General features: G+C 46.8%; 4 non-coding genes across 4 annotated transcripts; all 4 read left to right on the forward strand.

Annotated features, from left to right (window-relative positions):
- The first annotated feature begins 6,642 nt into the window (after positions 1-6,642).
- On the forward strand, positions 6,643-6,761 carry LOC130125774 (5S ribosomal RNA). The gene has a single exon (XR_008811621.1). It is a non-coding gene; the product is annotated as a 5S ribosomal RNA (ribosomal RNA).
- Positions 6,762-7,037: 276 nt separating this feature from the next.
- Positions 7,038-7,156, forward strand: LOC130125624 (5S ribosomal RNA). Its single transcript, XR_008811496.1, has one exon. It is a non-coding gene; the product is annotated as a 5S ribosomal RNA (ribosomal RNA).
- Positions 7,157-7,766: 610 nt separating this feature from the next.
- Positions 7,767-7,885, forward strand: LOC130125640 (5S ribosomal RNA). Its single transcript, XR_008811512.1, has one exon. It is a non-coding gene; the product is annotated as a 5S ribosomal RNA (ribosomal RNA).
- Positions 7,886-8,494: 609 nt separating this feature from the next.
- LOC130125670 (5S ribosomal RNA) lies at positions 8,495-8,613 on the forward strand. The gene has a single exon (XR_008811520.1). It is a non-coding gene; the product is annotated as a 5S ribosomal RNA (ribosomal RNA).
- The last annotated feature ends 8,020 nt before the right edge of the window (positions 8,614-16,633 follow it).

Raw genomic sequence — 16,633 nt, forward strand, 5'->3', positions numbered from 1 at the left:
AAGAGCGGCACGGTGCCGGCTCAATGGCTTACGGCCATACCACTCTGATAACTTCCGGGTTGGCGTGGTGGCGGCGGAGCGGACGAAAAAGACATTAAATCGACGGGGAAACGAGAGCAGTCTCTGAAAATAACGTTTCTAACTTCCCCCCAGCAGCTTTCTGCTGCACGGGGGAAACTTTTGTGGCTTTAGAAGCACGAAAATGGCACAAACGGCAAGGACACTCGGACCGGACAAGACTTACGACGACGGGCAGACGGACAAACAAAATGGAGGTATGGCGGCGGAAACAAAGAAGCCCCAGCAGGACGCGAATCCGACTGAGGCAGATAGCGTGATGGAGAAGGGGGAGAGAGGAGAATTTGTGGTGGTGGAGAGTCGAGCGGAGAAACGAAAAGAGAGACGAGGTGGAGGGGTCACAGCAATGGGGTTGGTGAAAGAGACGGCGGTCGCAGCGGAAGCGGCGGGGAGGGAGGGGGAAGGGAGAGAGTTGGACAGAGACCTGGTGGTTAATGTGGACGTGGAGGGAGAAGACAAAATCTCCATGATGGAGCTTCTGCGTGCGGTTGACAACACGTGTGGGAGAGTATTGGGCTGCAGGTCGAAAAGCGACAAACGATGGGAGCTCACGATGAGTAACCCGAAAGGGAAAACAAGACTGCTGGACGGCTTCAAGATTAGAAACTCCAGAGTGGTGGCATCGGAAGTTACGAGGGACACCAGGATCGTCTCCTTTTTGAACCTTCCCCTGTATGTCACAGACAATCAAATTGTTACTAAACTGGAGCAGTGGGGCGTGGAGCCGGTGTCTCCTATCAAGCGGAGGAAGTGGGCCGGGACGGACGTTTTTGACGGGACGAGATTCCTCAAAGTCCGTTTCAATGAAAATGTCTCCTCTTTACCTTACAGCACCAAATTTGAGACGCTGGAAGGGATTGAATACTTCAGAGTGCTGCACGATAACCAATCTAAAGTTTGCAGGCTGTGCCTCCAGCCCGGACACATCCTACGGGAGTGCCCGGAGTTCAAGTGCTTCAAGTGCGGGGAGATCGGACACTACGCACGAGAATGCGCAGCCATGCCTGGAGCAGATCCCAAAGAGGAGACAGAGAGGGACACCGGCGAGGGAGTGGAGGACGGGGCAGAAGAGACGGAGACAGGAGATCATCCTGATGGCATTGCGACTGATGGCGAAGCAGAGGGGCCCCAGTCAGCTGCACGCCATGAGATGGAGGAGGAGAGCGAGGTCGAGGAGGAAGAGGAGGAGAAAAGAGGAAGCGGCGGTTTGACTGCGGCCTCTGAGAGGGTGGGGAGGATGCCGACGAGCGTCTCCACTCTGGCGCACGGGTCGCTGAGGGGTCAGGCTGTAACAACATCAGGGGACAGGAGCCGCAGCAACCAGAGGGAGGGCAGTTCGGCCAGCCTTGCGTCCTTGCCTTGCGGGCAGCCGGGGCAGAAAGGGCCTCTACACGGGCAGGGGAGTGAGAGACGACAGCCGAACCCTAAGGCTTCGGAATGGGATGGAGTTAGTAAGGGGAGGGAAGAGGGAACAAGCAGAAAGGGCAAGACTAAGAGGGGTAAATAATAATGGACTGAAAAGGGTGTGCATCATGTTTTTTGTTTGGGGATTATTTTTCTCTGTCTTTCCCACTCACCATGGTCAAAATAGCATCATTCAACGTACGTGGACTACGTGACATGGACAAGTTCACTAAAGTCGTAAAAATGTGTGATGCAGAAATAATCTGTCTCCAAGAAACCCACTGGGACACTGACTGTGAAACTCAGTGCAAGAAAAGGTGGCCTGGATCCTACTTTTCAAGCCATGGGACTCAGCGGGCACGAGGAGTAAGCATCATGGTGAGTAGCCACATTGAGGCTGATGCCACTCTAATAGACAAAGACATTGGGGGGAGGTGGGTTAAAGTGGGCTTTGTTTTTGAAGACACTGTCTACAAATTACTGAACATTTATGCGCCCAACCACGAGGGGGACAGGTCTTCTTTCTTTCGAGAATTGAATATCATAGCTAAAGACTGTGACATCATAGTTGGGGATTTCAATGTCAAGATGAGCAGGCTTGACATTAGCGATAACGGTAGCTATAAACACGACTGTTCTAGAGCGGCCCTGAATCTGTTTATGGCCAAGAATAATTTCTGTGATTTATGGAGAACCAGAAATCCCATAACACGAGAGTACTCGAGAGTACAGCCACAAATGGACACTGTACGGCAAAGTCGGATTGATTTTTGTTTAGTCAAGAAACCGCAGATCGACCTTTTCGATACTGTGCGCTATTGTTTAAATTTCATTAGTGATCATGCCATCCTGCGTGTGGGAATGGGGGGTAAAAGGAGGGGGAGGGGGGGAGGCGTGTGGCACCTTAATGCTAGCCTGCTGAACAGAAGGGATTATGTTGAATGCATCTCTAAATTGATCTCATTTGAATGTTCACAGCCTGAGTTTGGGGAAAATATCATAGAGGGGTGGGAGAAATTAAAAGTGAGAATTAAACAAAAAAGTATTCAGTTTGCGAAAAGATTGAACTTTAAAACTAGAGAAAAAGAAAGATCATTAAGAAATACAATTGCTAAATTAAATGCACAACCGGTTGTCAATGTTGAAAGGCTTGTGAATATTCAAAATGAAATAAATGAAATTGAAAGGATAAAATGTGAAGGTGCTATAGTGAGGAGCCGTGCTCAATATGCAGTAGAAGGGGAGAAAAGTACAGCTTTTTTCCTCAACTTGGAAAAAAGGAAACAAAATCAGTGTTATTTGCAAGAAATCAAAAATAAAGAAGGTAAAGTAGTGACCAATTTCGTAGACATTCTGGAAACAGTACAAACTTTTTATAGTGACTTGTTTAAAACTGAGAGTTCAGACATACAAGCTACAAATGACATATTGGAAGAGATGACTGCTAAATTAAATGATGAGGATAAATCAGCGTGTGAACAGGAAATAACTGAGGAAGATATAGAGTGTGCAATAAATCAAATGATGTCAAATAAAAGCCCAGGTAGTGATGGGTTGACGGCAAACTTCTATAAAGCTTTCTGCAACACGCTCAAACCAACACTACTGAAATTGTATAAAACAATGGAAAAAGAACAGAAGGTACCGGAGTCAATGACTCTAGGCTTGATCACTTTAATTTTTAAGAAAGGGGAGAAGAATAAACTAACAAATTATAGGCCCATTACTCTGTTGAACAATGACTACAAAATACTAATGAAAATATTGGCAAACAGAGTCAAACAAATATTACATACAATAATAGAAGCCACCCAGGCTTATAGTGTGCCAGGGAGAGAAGTCACTGACACAGTACGCACCATAAGAGATGTGGTGGAGTATTTAAAAGAGACAGATCAAGCAGGTGTCCTTCTGGCCATTGACTTCAATAAAGCCTTTGACCGAGTAGAGCATCAATTTATGTTTAATGTACTGGAGAAGGTAGGTTTTGGAGACAGATTTCTAACTTGGGTAAAATTATTATATAGCAAAGCTACAGGTAAGGTCAAATGCAACGGTGCAACCACTGATGCGTTTCCTCTGGAAAGGTCGGTCAGACAAGGCTGTCCACTATCCTCAATCCTGTACACAATAATAGCAGAGCCACTAGGAATTCTATTAAAACAAGACAAGGGTATTAGAGGTATTGAGTTACCAGGGGGAGGATCCTGTGTCGTCCAGCAATTTGCTGATGACACCACCCTAACAGTAAAGGACATGGCAAGCATAGAGAGAGCAATGGCAGTAATAAACATGTACGGTCGAGCCTCTGGCTCCCGCATAAATGTAGGTAAGTCAGAAATCATGTTCATTAACATGGCTGAGCCTCAGCAGGAGACCACACCTTTTAAAATACAAAGCAAGCATATAAAAATTATAGGTACCTACATCGGTAAAGATGTAGTGGCAGCTCGTGATCTGTCATGGACGGAAATTATTAGTAAAATAGAAAAATGTCTAAATTATTGGAAACTGAGAGACCTAAAACTCAAAGGTAGAGTAGTGGTTCTAAACAACTTAATATTGTCAAAACTAAACTATACATTAGCAGTTATAGAACTACCCTTATGGGTATTAAACAGAATAAATGAAATTATAACCAATTTTTTGTGGAGGGCAAAAGTAAGTAAAATAGCACGAAAAACATTAATAAGTAAGTACAGAGAGGGAGGACTTCAATTAGTAGATATAGAAAGCAAAAAAAGGGCGTTCAGGATCAAAACTGTGCAAAAATATCTGTGTGACTCCACAGCCCACGGCTGGAAAAGCCTGATGGCTTACTTCATAAACAAGGTATTTCACATAGGCGATTTTGTGCTGCTGATGCAACTAAAGCGACCGATGATGGCGGGGCTTCCAGGTTTCTATAGAGAAGTCCTGTCCGCTCACGCGGAATTTCTAAAGCATATAGACTATGCATGTGACTCGGTAAACGTCATCAGAGAAATGCCAATCTTTCTAAATAAGAAAATTCAAAAGACAGGTAAGCTTCTATGTAATAATGACATGTTAACAGCAGGTTTGGTCCAGTTGAAGGACGTCATGTATGAACTGATGCCGGGTTTTCTCCCCCCCCAAGCCATATATGACAGTATAAAGGAGATAAACTATGAGGCCAAAATTACGGAGACAACAAGCTATTATAACGACTTAAAGGAAAGCATCCCAAAAGAATGGCGGACAACCATAGAGCGGAGAGTGGTACAGAACAGAGAGGGGAAGCTCCCAGCCATGTTGGTGGAGCAAGGAGGAGAGTGGAGGAGTATACACAGGTTGACAAGCAAACAGATCTATGGAAAGTTTCTGGCACAGGCGTCGCAACGTCCGACCTCTCTGCCGTTCTGGGGCAAAGTTATGCCCAATTTGAATGTGGGACAAATCTGGGGACAATGGAGGGTGAGAGGGAACAGCATTGAGGCAGAAGACAACGACTACAAAATCCGACACAACAAAGTGTTCACTAACGTTATTCTGCACCAATTTGACAAGGGGGTCGGCAGGGAGTGCGACGTCTGTGGCCTGCTGCCTGAAACACTATTGCACATGTACCGCCACTGCTCGGAGCTGGCGAGCTTCTTTGAAACCCTGAAAAAGTGCTTAGTCAACAAACTGGGATTAATTTGGGACAGCGGGGATTCGTGGGATGTATTCTTTGTGTTTGGAGTGTGGGAGAAGAGCAGGGTGAAGAACGCAGCGCTGTGCAAATTCCTCTTAAGTCACGCCCGGTGGGCCGTCAAATCACGTCGGAACATTGCGCACTTTGAACGCAGAATCATCCCGGTTTGGAACATTTTCAAAAACATGGTCAAAAAACAAACACATTACAGACTGACGCACGGCGATGCGGACTTCACCCGGCTCTTCATCAGAGACAGCCATCTCCTCTCCCTCAACAGGAGGGGGGAGATTGTGTGGAACTGGTGAGGGAGGGAGGGAGGGGAGGAAAAAGTCTGAAATGATGTGAACGGAAAATGATGATTATTGGAAGTGTAAATATAAACAGAGTTAAAGACGCGTTACGGTTTTCTTTGAACTTTCTCTGTTATGTTTTATTGAAGTTAAGGGGAGGATGGGATCATTCTGTTTAATGTGGAATGTGTGTCATTTAAAATCTCAAAGTGGTGTTTTAATGTCACTTTCTTTTAAAAACACAGTCTAAGGTTTGTTCAAAAGGGCTGATTTGTTTCATTTTCTGTTCTGATTCCAAAGCGCTGATTTAAGTTGATGATTTGGAAAGCATGGCTTTATTTTATGTATAAAGAGAGACGGATACTATCTTGTGTAAGCGAAACAAAGTGTAAAACAAATGTAACAATGTGGAATTGATGGACAATACATGCAATCAAAAATGTATTTTTGTTCCCAAAAATATATTTTCATAATAAAAGACAAAAAAAAAAAAAAAAAAAAAAAATAACGCCCGATCTCGTCCGATCTCGGAAGCCAAGCAGGGTCGGGCCTGGTTAGTACTTGGATGGGAGACCGCCTGGGAATACCAGGTGCTGTAAGCCTTTTATCCCCCCGCCCCAACTATGATCCACAAAGCAAACGTATAGGAAAAACCAGACATACATTTTGGTCAAAGATCACTACAAGCTACTCAATGGCCACCTCTTATGTTTTAGTCTTATTCTGTCACAGTCTCTCGCCCTTGACATCAAAGCGATCGCCCTTGACACCTGCTGACCCCCCCCCCTTCACCGCGGTACACCAGTTGGCCATCAAAGGAATCGCCGCTCTCCGTTGACATCAAAGCGATCGCCATCACCCTTAAAAAGCCTCCACTGTGAACCAGTCTGCGCTGGAACGTCGCCTTTCATGGACTTCTGCCTGCCCGCCTGCCTACCAGCCACTGAGCGAACTCCTGCTCTACCCCTGAGATCGGTTACTTCCATAAAGACTTGATTTCTTCCCTTACCTGGTTGTCCCGTCTGCTTTTGGGTTCTTTCCTGACACGTGACATATTCTTACACTTAACACTTGACTCTTTCCACAGCAAACGCAATAAGATGTCACGTAGCTGGTCATAAACGCAGAAACTGGTGAAATAAGCTGATAGCAGAAAGAAGAAGCGCGGAGGCCGAATTATATATAAAAGAGCGGCACGGTGCCGGCTCAACGGCTTACGGCCATACCACTCTGATAACGCCCGATCTCGTCCGATCTCGGAAGCCAAGCAGGGTCGGGCCTGGTTAGTACTTGGATGGGAGACCGCCTGGGAATACCAGGTGCTGTAAGCCTTTTATCCCCCCGCCCCAACTATAATCCACAAAGCAAACGTATAGGAAAAACCGGACATACATTTTGGTCAAAGATCACTACAAGCTACTCAATGGCCACCTCTTATGTTTTAGTCTTATTCTTAAACTTAACACTTGACTCTTTCCACAGCAAACGCAATAAGATGTCACGTAGCTGGTCATAAACGCAGAAACTGGTGAAATAAGCTGATCGCAGAAAGAAGAAGCGCGGAGGCCGAATTATATATAAAAGAGCGGCACGGTGCCGGCTCAACGGCTTACGGCCATACCACTCCGATAACGCCCGATCTCGTCCGATCTCGGAAGCCAAGCAGGGTCGGGCCTGGTTAGTACTTGGATGGGAGACCGCCTGGGAATACCAGGTGCTGTAAGCCTTTTATCCCCCCGCCCCAACTATAATCCACAAAGCAAACGTATAGGAAAAACCAGACATACATTTTGGTCAAAGATCACTACAAGCTACTCAATGGCCACCTCTTATGTTTTAGTCTTATTCTGTCACAGTCTCTCGCCCTTGACATCAAAGCGATCGCCCTTGACACCTGCTGACCCCCCCCCCTTCACCGCGGTACACCAGTTGGCCATCAAAGGAATCGCCGCTCTCCGTTGACATCAAAGCGATCGCCATCACCCTTAAAAAGCCTCCACTGTGAACCAGTCTGCGCTGGAACGTCGCCTTTCATGGACTTCTGCCTGCCCGCCTGCCTACCAGCCACTGAGCGAACTCCTGCTCTACCCCTGAGATCGGTTACTTCCATAAAGACTTGATTTCTTCCCTTACCTGGTTGTCCCGTCTGCTTTTGGGTTCTTTCCTGACACGTGACATATTCTTACACTTAACACTTGACTCTTTCCACAGCAAACGCAATAAGATGTCACGTAGCTGGTCATAAACGCAGAAACTGGTGAAATAAGCTGATAGCAGAAAGAAGAAGCGCGGAGGCCGAATTATATATAAAAGAGCGGCACGGTGCCGGCTCAACGGCTTACGGCCATACCACTCTGATAACGCCCGATCTCGTCCGATCTCGGAAGCCAAGCAGGGTCGGGCCTTGTTAGTACTTGGATGGGAGACCGCCTGGGAATACCAGGTGCTGTAAGCCTTTTATCCCCCCGCCCCAACTATAATCCACAAAGCAAACGTATAGGAAAAGCCAGACATACATTTTGGTCAAAGATCACTACAAGCTACTCAATGGCCACCTCTTATGTTTTAGTCTTATTCTGTCACAGTCTCTCGCCCTTGACATCAAAGCGATCGCCCTTGACACCTGCTGACCCCCCCCCTTCATCGCGGTACACCAGTTGGCCATCAAAGGAATCGCCGCTCTCCGTTGACATCAAAGCGATCGCCATCACCCTTAAAAAGCCTCCACTGTGAACCAGTCTGCGCTGGAACGTCGCCTTTCATGGACTTCTGCCTGCCCGCCTGCCTACCAGCCACTGAGCGAACTCCTGCTCTACCCCTGAGATCGGTTACTTCCATAAAGACTTGATTTCTTCCCTTACCTGGTTGTCCCGTCTGCTTTTGGGTTCTTTCCTGACACGTGACATATTCTTACACTTAACACTTGACTCTTTCCACAGCAAACGCAATAAGATGTCACGTAGCTGGTCATAAACGCAGAAACTGGTGAAATAAGCTGATAGCAGAAAGAAGAAGCGCGGAGGCCGAATTATATATAAAAGAGCGGCACGGTGCCGGCTCAACGGCTTACGGCCATACCACTCTGATAACGCCCGATCTCGTCCGATCTCGGAAGCTAAGCAGGGTCGGGCCTGGTTAGTACTTGGATGGGAGACCGCCTGGGAATACCAGGTGCTGTAAGCCTTTTATCCCCCCGCCCCAACTATAATCCACAAAGCAAACGTATAGGAAAAACCAGACATACATTTTGGTCAAAGATCACTACAAGCTACTCAATGGCCACCTCTTATGTTTTAGTCTTATTCTTAAACTTAACACTTGACTCTTTCCACAGCAAACGCAATAAGATGTCACGTAGCTGGTCATAAACGCAGAAACTGGTGAAATAAGCTGATAGCAGAAAGAAGAAGCGCGGAGGCCGAATTATATATAAAAGAGCGGCACGGTGCCGGCTCAACGGCTTACGGCCATACCACTCTGATAACTTCCGGGTTGGCGTGGTGGCGGCGGAGCGGACGAAAAAGACATTAAATCGACGGGGAAACGAGAGCAGTCTCTGAAAATCACGTTTCTAACTCCCCCCCAGCAGCTTTCTGCTGCACGGGGGAAACTTTTGTGGCTTTAGAAGCACGAAAATGGCACAGACGGCAAGGACACTCGGACCGGACAAGACTTACGACGACGGGCAGACGGACAAACAAAATGGAGGTATAGCGGCGGAAACAAAGAAGCCCCAGCAGGACGCGAATCCGACTGAGGCAGAAAGCGTGATGGAGAAGGGGGAGAGAGGAGAATTTGTGGTGGTGGAGAGTCGAGCGGAGAAACGAAAAGAGAGACGAGGTGGAGGGGCCACAGCAATGGGGTTGGTGAAAGAGACGGCGGTCGCAGCGGAAGCGGCGGGGAGGGAGGGGGAAGGGAGAGAGATGGATAGAGACCTGGTGGTTAATGTGGACGTGGAGGGAGAAGACAAAATCTCCATGATGGAGCTTCTGCGTGCGGTTGACAACACGTGTGGGAGAGTATTGGGCTGCAGGTCGAAAAGCGACAAGCGATGGGAGCTCACGATGAGTAACCCGAAAGGGAAAACAAGACTGCTGGACGGCTTCAAGATTAGAAACTCCAGAGTGGTGGCATCGGAAGTTACGAGGGACACCAGGATCGTCTCCTTTTTGAACCTTCCCCTGTATGTCACAGACAATCAAATTGTTACTAAACTGAAGCAGTGGGGCGTGGAGCCGGTGTCTCCTATCAAGCGGAGGAAGTGGGCCGGGACGGACGTTTTTGACGGGACGAGATTCCTCAAAGTCCGTTTCAATGAAAATGTCTCCTCTTTACCTTACAGCACCAAATTTGAGACGCTGGAAGGGATTGAATACTTCAGAGTGCTGCACGATAATCAATCTAAAGTTTGCAGGCTGTGCCTCCAGCCCGGACACATCCTACGGGAGTGCCCGGAGTTCAAGTGCTTCAAGTGCGGGGAGATCGGACACTACGCACGAGAATGCGCAGCCATGCCTGGAGCAGATCCCAAAGAGGAGACAGAGAGGGACACCGGCGAGGGAGTGGAGGACGGGGCAGAAGAGACGGAGACAGGAAATCATCCTGATGGCATTGCGACTGATGGCGAAGCAGAGGGGCCCCAGTCAGCTGCACGCCATGAGATGGAGGAGGAGAGCGAGGTCGAGGAGGAAGAGGAGGAGGAGGAGAAAAGAGGAAGCGGCGGTTTGACTGCGGCCTCTGAGAGGGTGGGGAGGATGCCGACGAGCGTCTCCACTCTGGCGCACGGGTCGCTGAGGGGTCAGGCTGTAACAACATCAGGGGACAGGAGCCGCAGCAACCAGAGGGAGGGCAGTTCGGCCAGCCTTGCGTCCTTGCCTTGCGGGCAGCCGGGGCAGAGAGGGCCTCTACACGGGCAGGGGAGTGAGAGACGACAGCCGAACCCTAAGGCTTCGGAATGGGATGGAGTTAGTAAGGGGAGGGAAGAGGGAACAAGCAGAAAGGGCAAGACTAAGAGGGGTAAATAATAATGGACTGAAAAGGGTGTGCATCATGTTTTTTGTTTGGGGATTATTTTTCTCTGTCTTTCCCACTCACCATGGTCAAAATAGCATCATTCAACGTACGTGGACTACGTGACATGGACAAGTTCACTAAAGTCGTAAAAATGTGTGATGCAGAAATAATCTGTCTCCAAGAAACCCACTGGGACACTGACTGTGAAACTCAGTGCAAGAAAAGGTGGCCTGGATCCTACTTTTCAAGCCATGGGACTCAGCGGGCACGAGGAGTAAGCATCATGGTGAGTAGCCACATTGAGGCTGATGCCACTCTAATAGACAAAGACATTGGGGGGAGGTGGGTTAAAGTGGGCTTTGTTTTTGAAGACACTGTCTACAAATTACTGAACATTTATGCGCCCAACCACGAGGGGGACAGGTCTTCTTTCTTTCGAGAATTGAATATCATAGCTAAAGACTGTGACATCATAGTTGGGGATTTCAATGTCAAGATGAGCAGGCTTGACATTAGCGATAACGGTAGCTATAAACACGACTGTTCCAGAGCGGCCCTGAATCTGTTTATGGCCAAGAATAATTTCTGTGATTTATGGAGAACCAGAAATCCCATAACACGAGAGTACTCGAGAGTACAGCCACAAATGGACACTGTACGGCAAAGTCGGATTGATTTTTGTTTAGTCAAGAAACCGCAGATCGACCTTTTCGATACTGTGCGCTATTGTTTAAATTTCATTAGTGATCATGCCATCCTGCGTGTGGGAATGGGGGGTAAAAGGAGGGGGAGGGGGGGAGGCGTGTGGCACCTTAATGCTAGCCTGCTGAACAGAAGGGATTATGTTGAATGCATCTCTAAAGTGATCTCATTTGAATGTTCACAGCCTGAGTTTGGGGAAAATATCATAGAGGGGTGGGAGAAATTAAAAGTGAGAATTAAACAAAAAAGTATTCAGTTTGCGAAAAGATTGAACTTTAAAACTAGAGAAAAAGAAAGATCATTAAGAAATACAATTGCTAAATTAAATGCACAACCGGTTGTCAATGTTGAAAGGCTTGTGAATATTCAAAATGAAATAAATGAAATTGAAAGGATAAAATGTGAAGGTGCTATAGTGAGGAGCCGTGCTCAATATGCAGTAGAAGGGGAGAAAAGTACAGCTTTTTTCCTCAACTTGGAAAAAAGGAAACAAAATCAGTGTTATTTGCAAGAAATCAAAAATAAAGAAGGTAAAGTAGTGACCAATTTCGTAGACATTCTGGAAACAGTACAAACTTTTTATAGTGACTTGTTTAAAACTGAGAGTTCAGACATACAAGCTACAAATGACATATTGGAAGAGATGACTGCTAAATTAAATGATGAGGATAAATCAGCGTGTGAACAGGAAATAACTGAGGAAGATATAGAGTGTGCAATAAATCAAATGATGTCAAATAAAAGCCCAGGTAGTGATGGGTTGACGGCAAACTTCTATAAAGCTTTCTGCAACACGCTCAAACCAACACTACTGAAATTGTATAAAACAATGGAAAAAGAACAGAAGGTACCGGAGTCAATGACTCTAGGCTTGATCACTTTAATTTTTAAGAAAGGGGAGAAGAATAAACTAACAAATTATAGGCCCATTACTCTGTTGAACAATGACTACAAAATACTAATGAAAATATTGGCAAACAGAGTCAAACAAATATTACATACAATAATAGAAGCCACCCAGGCTTATAGTGTGCCAGGGAGAGAAGTCACTGACACAGTACGCACCATAAGAGATGTGGTGGAGTATTTAAAAGAGACAGATCAAGCAGGTGTCCTTCTGGCCATTGACTTCAATAAAGCCTTTGATCGAGTAGAGCATCAATTTATGTTTAATGTACTGGAGAAGGTAGGTTTTGGAGACAGATTTCTAACTTGGGTAAAATTATTATATAGCAAAGCTACAGGTAAGGTCAAATGCAACGGTGCAACCACTGATGCGTTTCCTCTGGAAAGGTCGGTCAGACAAGGCTGTCCACTATCCTCAATCCTGTACACAATAATAGCAGAGCCACTAGGAATTCTATTAAAACAAGACAAGGGTATTAGAGGTATTGAGTTACCAGGGGGAGGATCCTGTGTCGTCCAGCAATTTGCTGATGACACCACCCTAACAGTAAAGGACATGGCAAGCATAGAGAGAGCAATGGCAGTAATAAACATGTACGGTCGAGCCTCTGGCTCCCGCATAAATGTAGGTAAGTCAGAAATCATGTTCATTAACATGGCTGAGCCTCAGCAGGAGACCACACCTTTTAAAATACAAAGCAAGCATATAAAAATTCTAGGTACCTACATCGGTAAAGATGTAGTGGCAGCTCGTGATCTGTCATGGACGGAAATTATTAGTAAAATAGAAAAATGTCTAAATTATTGGAAACTGAGAGACCTAAAACTCAAAGGTAGAGTAGTGGTTCTAAACAACTTAATATTGTCAAAACTAAACTATACATTAGCAGTTATAGAACTACCCTTATGGGTATTAAACAGAATAAATGAAATTATAACCAATTTTTTGTGGAGGGCAAAAGTAAGTAAAATAGCACGAAAAACATTAATAAGTAAGTACAGAGAGGGAGGACTTCAATTAGTAGATATAGAAAGCAAAAAAAGGGCGTTCAGGATCAAAACTGTGCAAAAATATCTGTGTGACTCCACAGCCCACGGCTGGAAAAGCCTGATGGCTTACTTCATAAACAAGGTATTTCACATAGGCGATTTTGTGCTGCTGATGCAACTAAAGCGACCGATGATGGCGGGGCTTCCAGGTTTCTATAGAGAAGTCCTGTCCGCTCACGCGGAATTTCTAAAGCATATAGACTATGCATGTGACTCGGTAAACGTCATCAGAGAAATGCCAATCTTTCTAAATAAGAAAATTCAAAAGACAGGTAAGCTTCTATGTAATAATGACATGTTAACAGCAGGTTTGGTCCAGTTGAAGGACGTCATGTATGAACTGATGCCGGGTTTTCTCCCCCCCCAAGCCATATATGACAGTATAAAGGAGATAAACTATGAGGCCAAAATTACGGAGACAACAAGCTATTATAACGACTTAAAGGAAAGCATCCCAAAAGAATGGCGGACAACCATAGAGCGGAGAGTGGTACAGAACAGAGAGGGGGAGCTCCCAGCCATGTTGGTGGAGCAAGGAGGAGAGTGGAGGAGTATACACAGATTGACAAGCAAACAGATCTATGGAAAGTTTCTGGCACAGGCGTCGCAACGTCCGACCTCTCTGCCGTTCTGGGGCAAAGTTATGCCCAATTTGAATGTGGGACAAATCTGGGGACAATGGAGGGTGAGAGGGAACAGCATTGAGGCAGAAGACAACGACTACAAAATCCGACACAACAAAGTGTTCACTAACGTTATTCTGCACCAATTTGACAAGGGGGTCGGCAGGGAGTGCGACGTCTGTGGCCTGCTGCCTGAAACACTATTGCACATGTACCGCCACTGCTCGGAGCTGGCGAGCTTCTTTGAAACCCTGAAAAAGTGCTTAGTCAACAAACTGGGATTAATTTGGGACAGCGGGGATTCGTGGGATGTATTCTTTGTGTTTGGAGTGTGGGAGAAGAGCAGGGTGAAGAACGCAGCGCTGTGCAAATTGCTCTTAAGTCACGCCCGGTGGGCCGTCAAATCACGTCGGAACATTGCGCACTTTGAACGCAGAATCATCCCGGTTTGGAACATTTTCAAAAACATGGTCAAAAAACAAACACATTACAGACTGACGCACGGCGATGCGGACTTCACCCGGCTCTTCATCAGAGACAGCCATCTCCTCTCCCTCAACAGGAGGGGGGAGATTGTGTGGAACTGGTGAGGGAGGGAGGGAGGGAGGGAGGGAGGGGAGGGAAAAAGTCTGAAATGATGTGAACGGAAAATGATGATTATTGGAAGTGTAAATATAAACAAAGTTAAAGACGCGTTACGGTTTTCTTTTAACTTTCTCTGTTATGTTTTATTGAAGTTAAGGGGAGGATGGGATCATTCTGTTTAATGTGGAATGTGTGTCATTTAAAATCTCAAAGTGGTGTTTTAATGTCACTTTCTTTTAAAAACACAGTCTAAGGTTTGTTCAAAAGGGCTGATTTGTTTCATTTTCTGTTCTGATTCCAAAGCGCTGATTTAAGTTGATGATTTGGAAAGCATGGCTTTATTTTATGTATAAAGAGAGACGGATACTATCTTGTGTAAGCGAAACAAAGTGTAAAACAAATGTAACAATGTGGAATTGATGGACAATACATGCAATCAAAAATGTATTTTTGTTCCCAAAAATATATTTTCATAATAAAAGACAAAAAAAAAAAAAAAAAAATAACGCCCGATCTCGTCCGATCTCGGAAGCCAAGCAGGGTCGGGCCTGGTTAGTACTTGGATGGGAGACCGCCTGGGAATACCAGGTGCTGTAAGCCTTTTATCCCCCCGCCCCAACTATAATCCACAAAGCAAACGTATAGGAAAAACCAGACATACATTTTGGTCAAAGATCACTACAAGCTACTCAATGGCCACCTCTTATGTTTTAGTCTTATTCTTAAACTTAACACTTGACTCTTTCCACAGCAAACGCAATAAGATGTCACGTAGCTGGTCATAAACGCAGAAACTGGTGAAATAAGCTGATCGCAGAAAGAAGAAGCGCGGAGGCCGAATTATATATAAAAGAGCGGCACGGTGCCGGCTCAATGGCTTACGGCCATACCACTCTGATAACGCCCGGGTTGGCGTGGTGGCGGCGGAGCGGACGAAAAAGACATTAAATCGACGGGGAAACGAGAGCAGTCTCTGAAAATAACGTTTCTAACTCCCCCCCAGCAGCTTTCTGCTGCACGGGGGAAACTTTTGTGGCTTTAGAAGCACGAAAATGGCACAAACGGCAAGGACACTCGGACCGGACAAGACTTACGACGACGGGCAGACGGACAAACAAAATGGAGGTATGGCGGCGGAAACAAAGAAGCCCCAGCAGGACGCGAATCCGACTGAGGCAGAAAGCGTGATGGAGAAGGGGGAGAGAGGAGAATTTGTGGTGGTGGAGAGTCGAGCGGAGAAACGAAAAGAGAGACGAGGTGGAGGGGCCACAGCAATGGGGTTGGTGAAAGAGACGGCGGTCGCAGCGGAAGCGGCGGGGAGGGAGGGGGAAGGGAGAGAGATGGACAGAAACCTGGTGGTTAATGTGGACGTGGAGGGAGAAGACAAAATCTCCATGATGGAGCTTCTGCGTGCGGTTGACAACACGTGTGGGAGAGTATTGGGCTGCAGGTCGAAAAGCGACAAACGATGGGAGCTCACGATGAGTAACCCGAAAGGGAAAACAAGACTGCTTGACGGCTTCAAGATTAGAAACTCCAGAGTGGTGGCATCGGAAGTTACGAGGGACACCAGGATCGTCTCCTTTTTGAACCTTCCCCTGTATGTCACAGACAATCAAATTGTTACTAAACTGGAGCAGTGGGGCGTGGAGCCGGTGTCTCCTATCAAGCGGAGGAAGTGGGCCGGGACGGACGTTTTTGACGGGACGAGATTCCTCAAAGTCCGTTTCAATGAAAATGTCTCCTCTTTACCTTACAGCACCAAATTTGAGACGCTGGAAGGGATTGAATACTTCAGAGTGCTGCACGATAACCAATCTAAAGTTTGCAGGCTGTGCCTCCAGCCCGGACACATCCTACGGGAGTGCCCGGAGTTCAAGTGCTTCAAGTGCGGGGAGATCGGACACTACGCACGAGAATGCGCAGCCATGCCTGGAGCAGATCCCAAAGAGGAGACAGAGAGGGACACCGGCGAGGGAGTGGAGGACGGGGCAGAAGAGACGGAGACAGGAAATCATCCTGATGGCATTGCGACTGATGGCGAAGCAGAGGGGCCCCAGTCAGCTGCACGCCATGAGATGGAGGAGGAGAGCGAGGTCGAGGAGGAAGAGGAGGAGGAGGAGAAAAGAGGAAGCGGCGGTTTGACTGCGGCCTCTGAGAGGGTGGGGAGGATGCCGACGAGCGTCTCCACTCTGGCGCACGGGTCGCTGAGGGGTCAGGCTGTAACAACATCAGGGGACAGGAGCCGCAGCAACCAGAGGGAGGGCAGTTCGGCCAGCCTTGCGTCCTTGCCTTGCGGGCAGCCGGGGCAGAGAGGGCCTCTA

Source organism: Lampris incognitus, chromosome 15 (assembly GCF_029633865.1).
Source record: "Lampris incognitus isolate fLamInc1 chromosome 15, fLamInc1.hap2, whole genome shotgun sequence".
Taxonomy (NCBI): domain Eukaryota; kingdom Metazoa; phylum Chordata; class Actinopteri; order Lampriformes; family Lampridae; genus Lampris; species Lampris incognitus.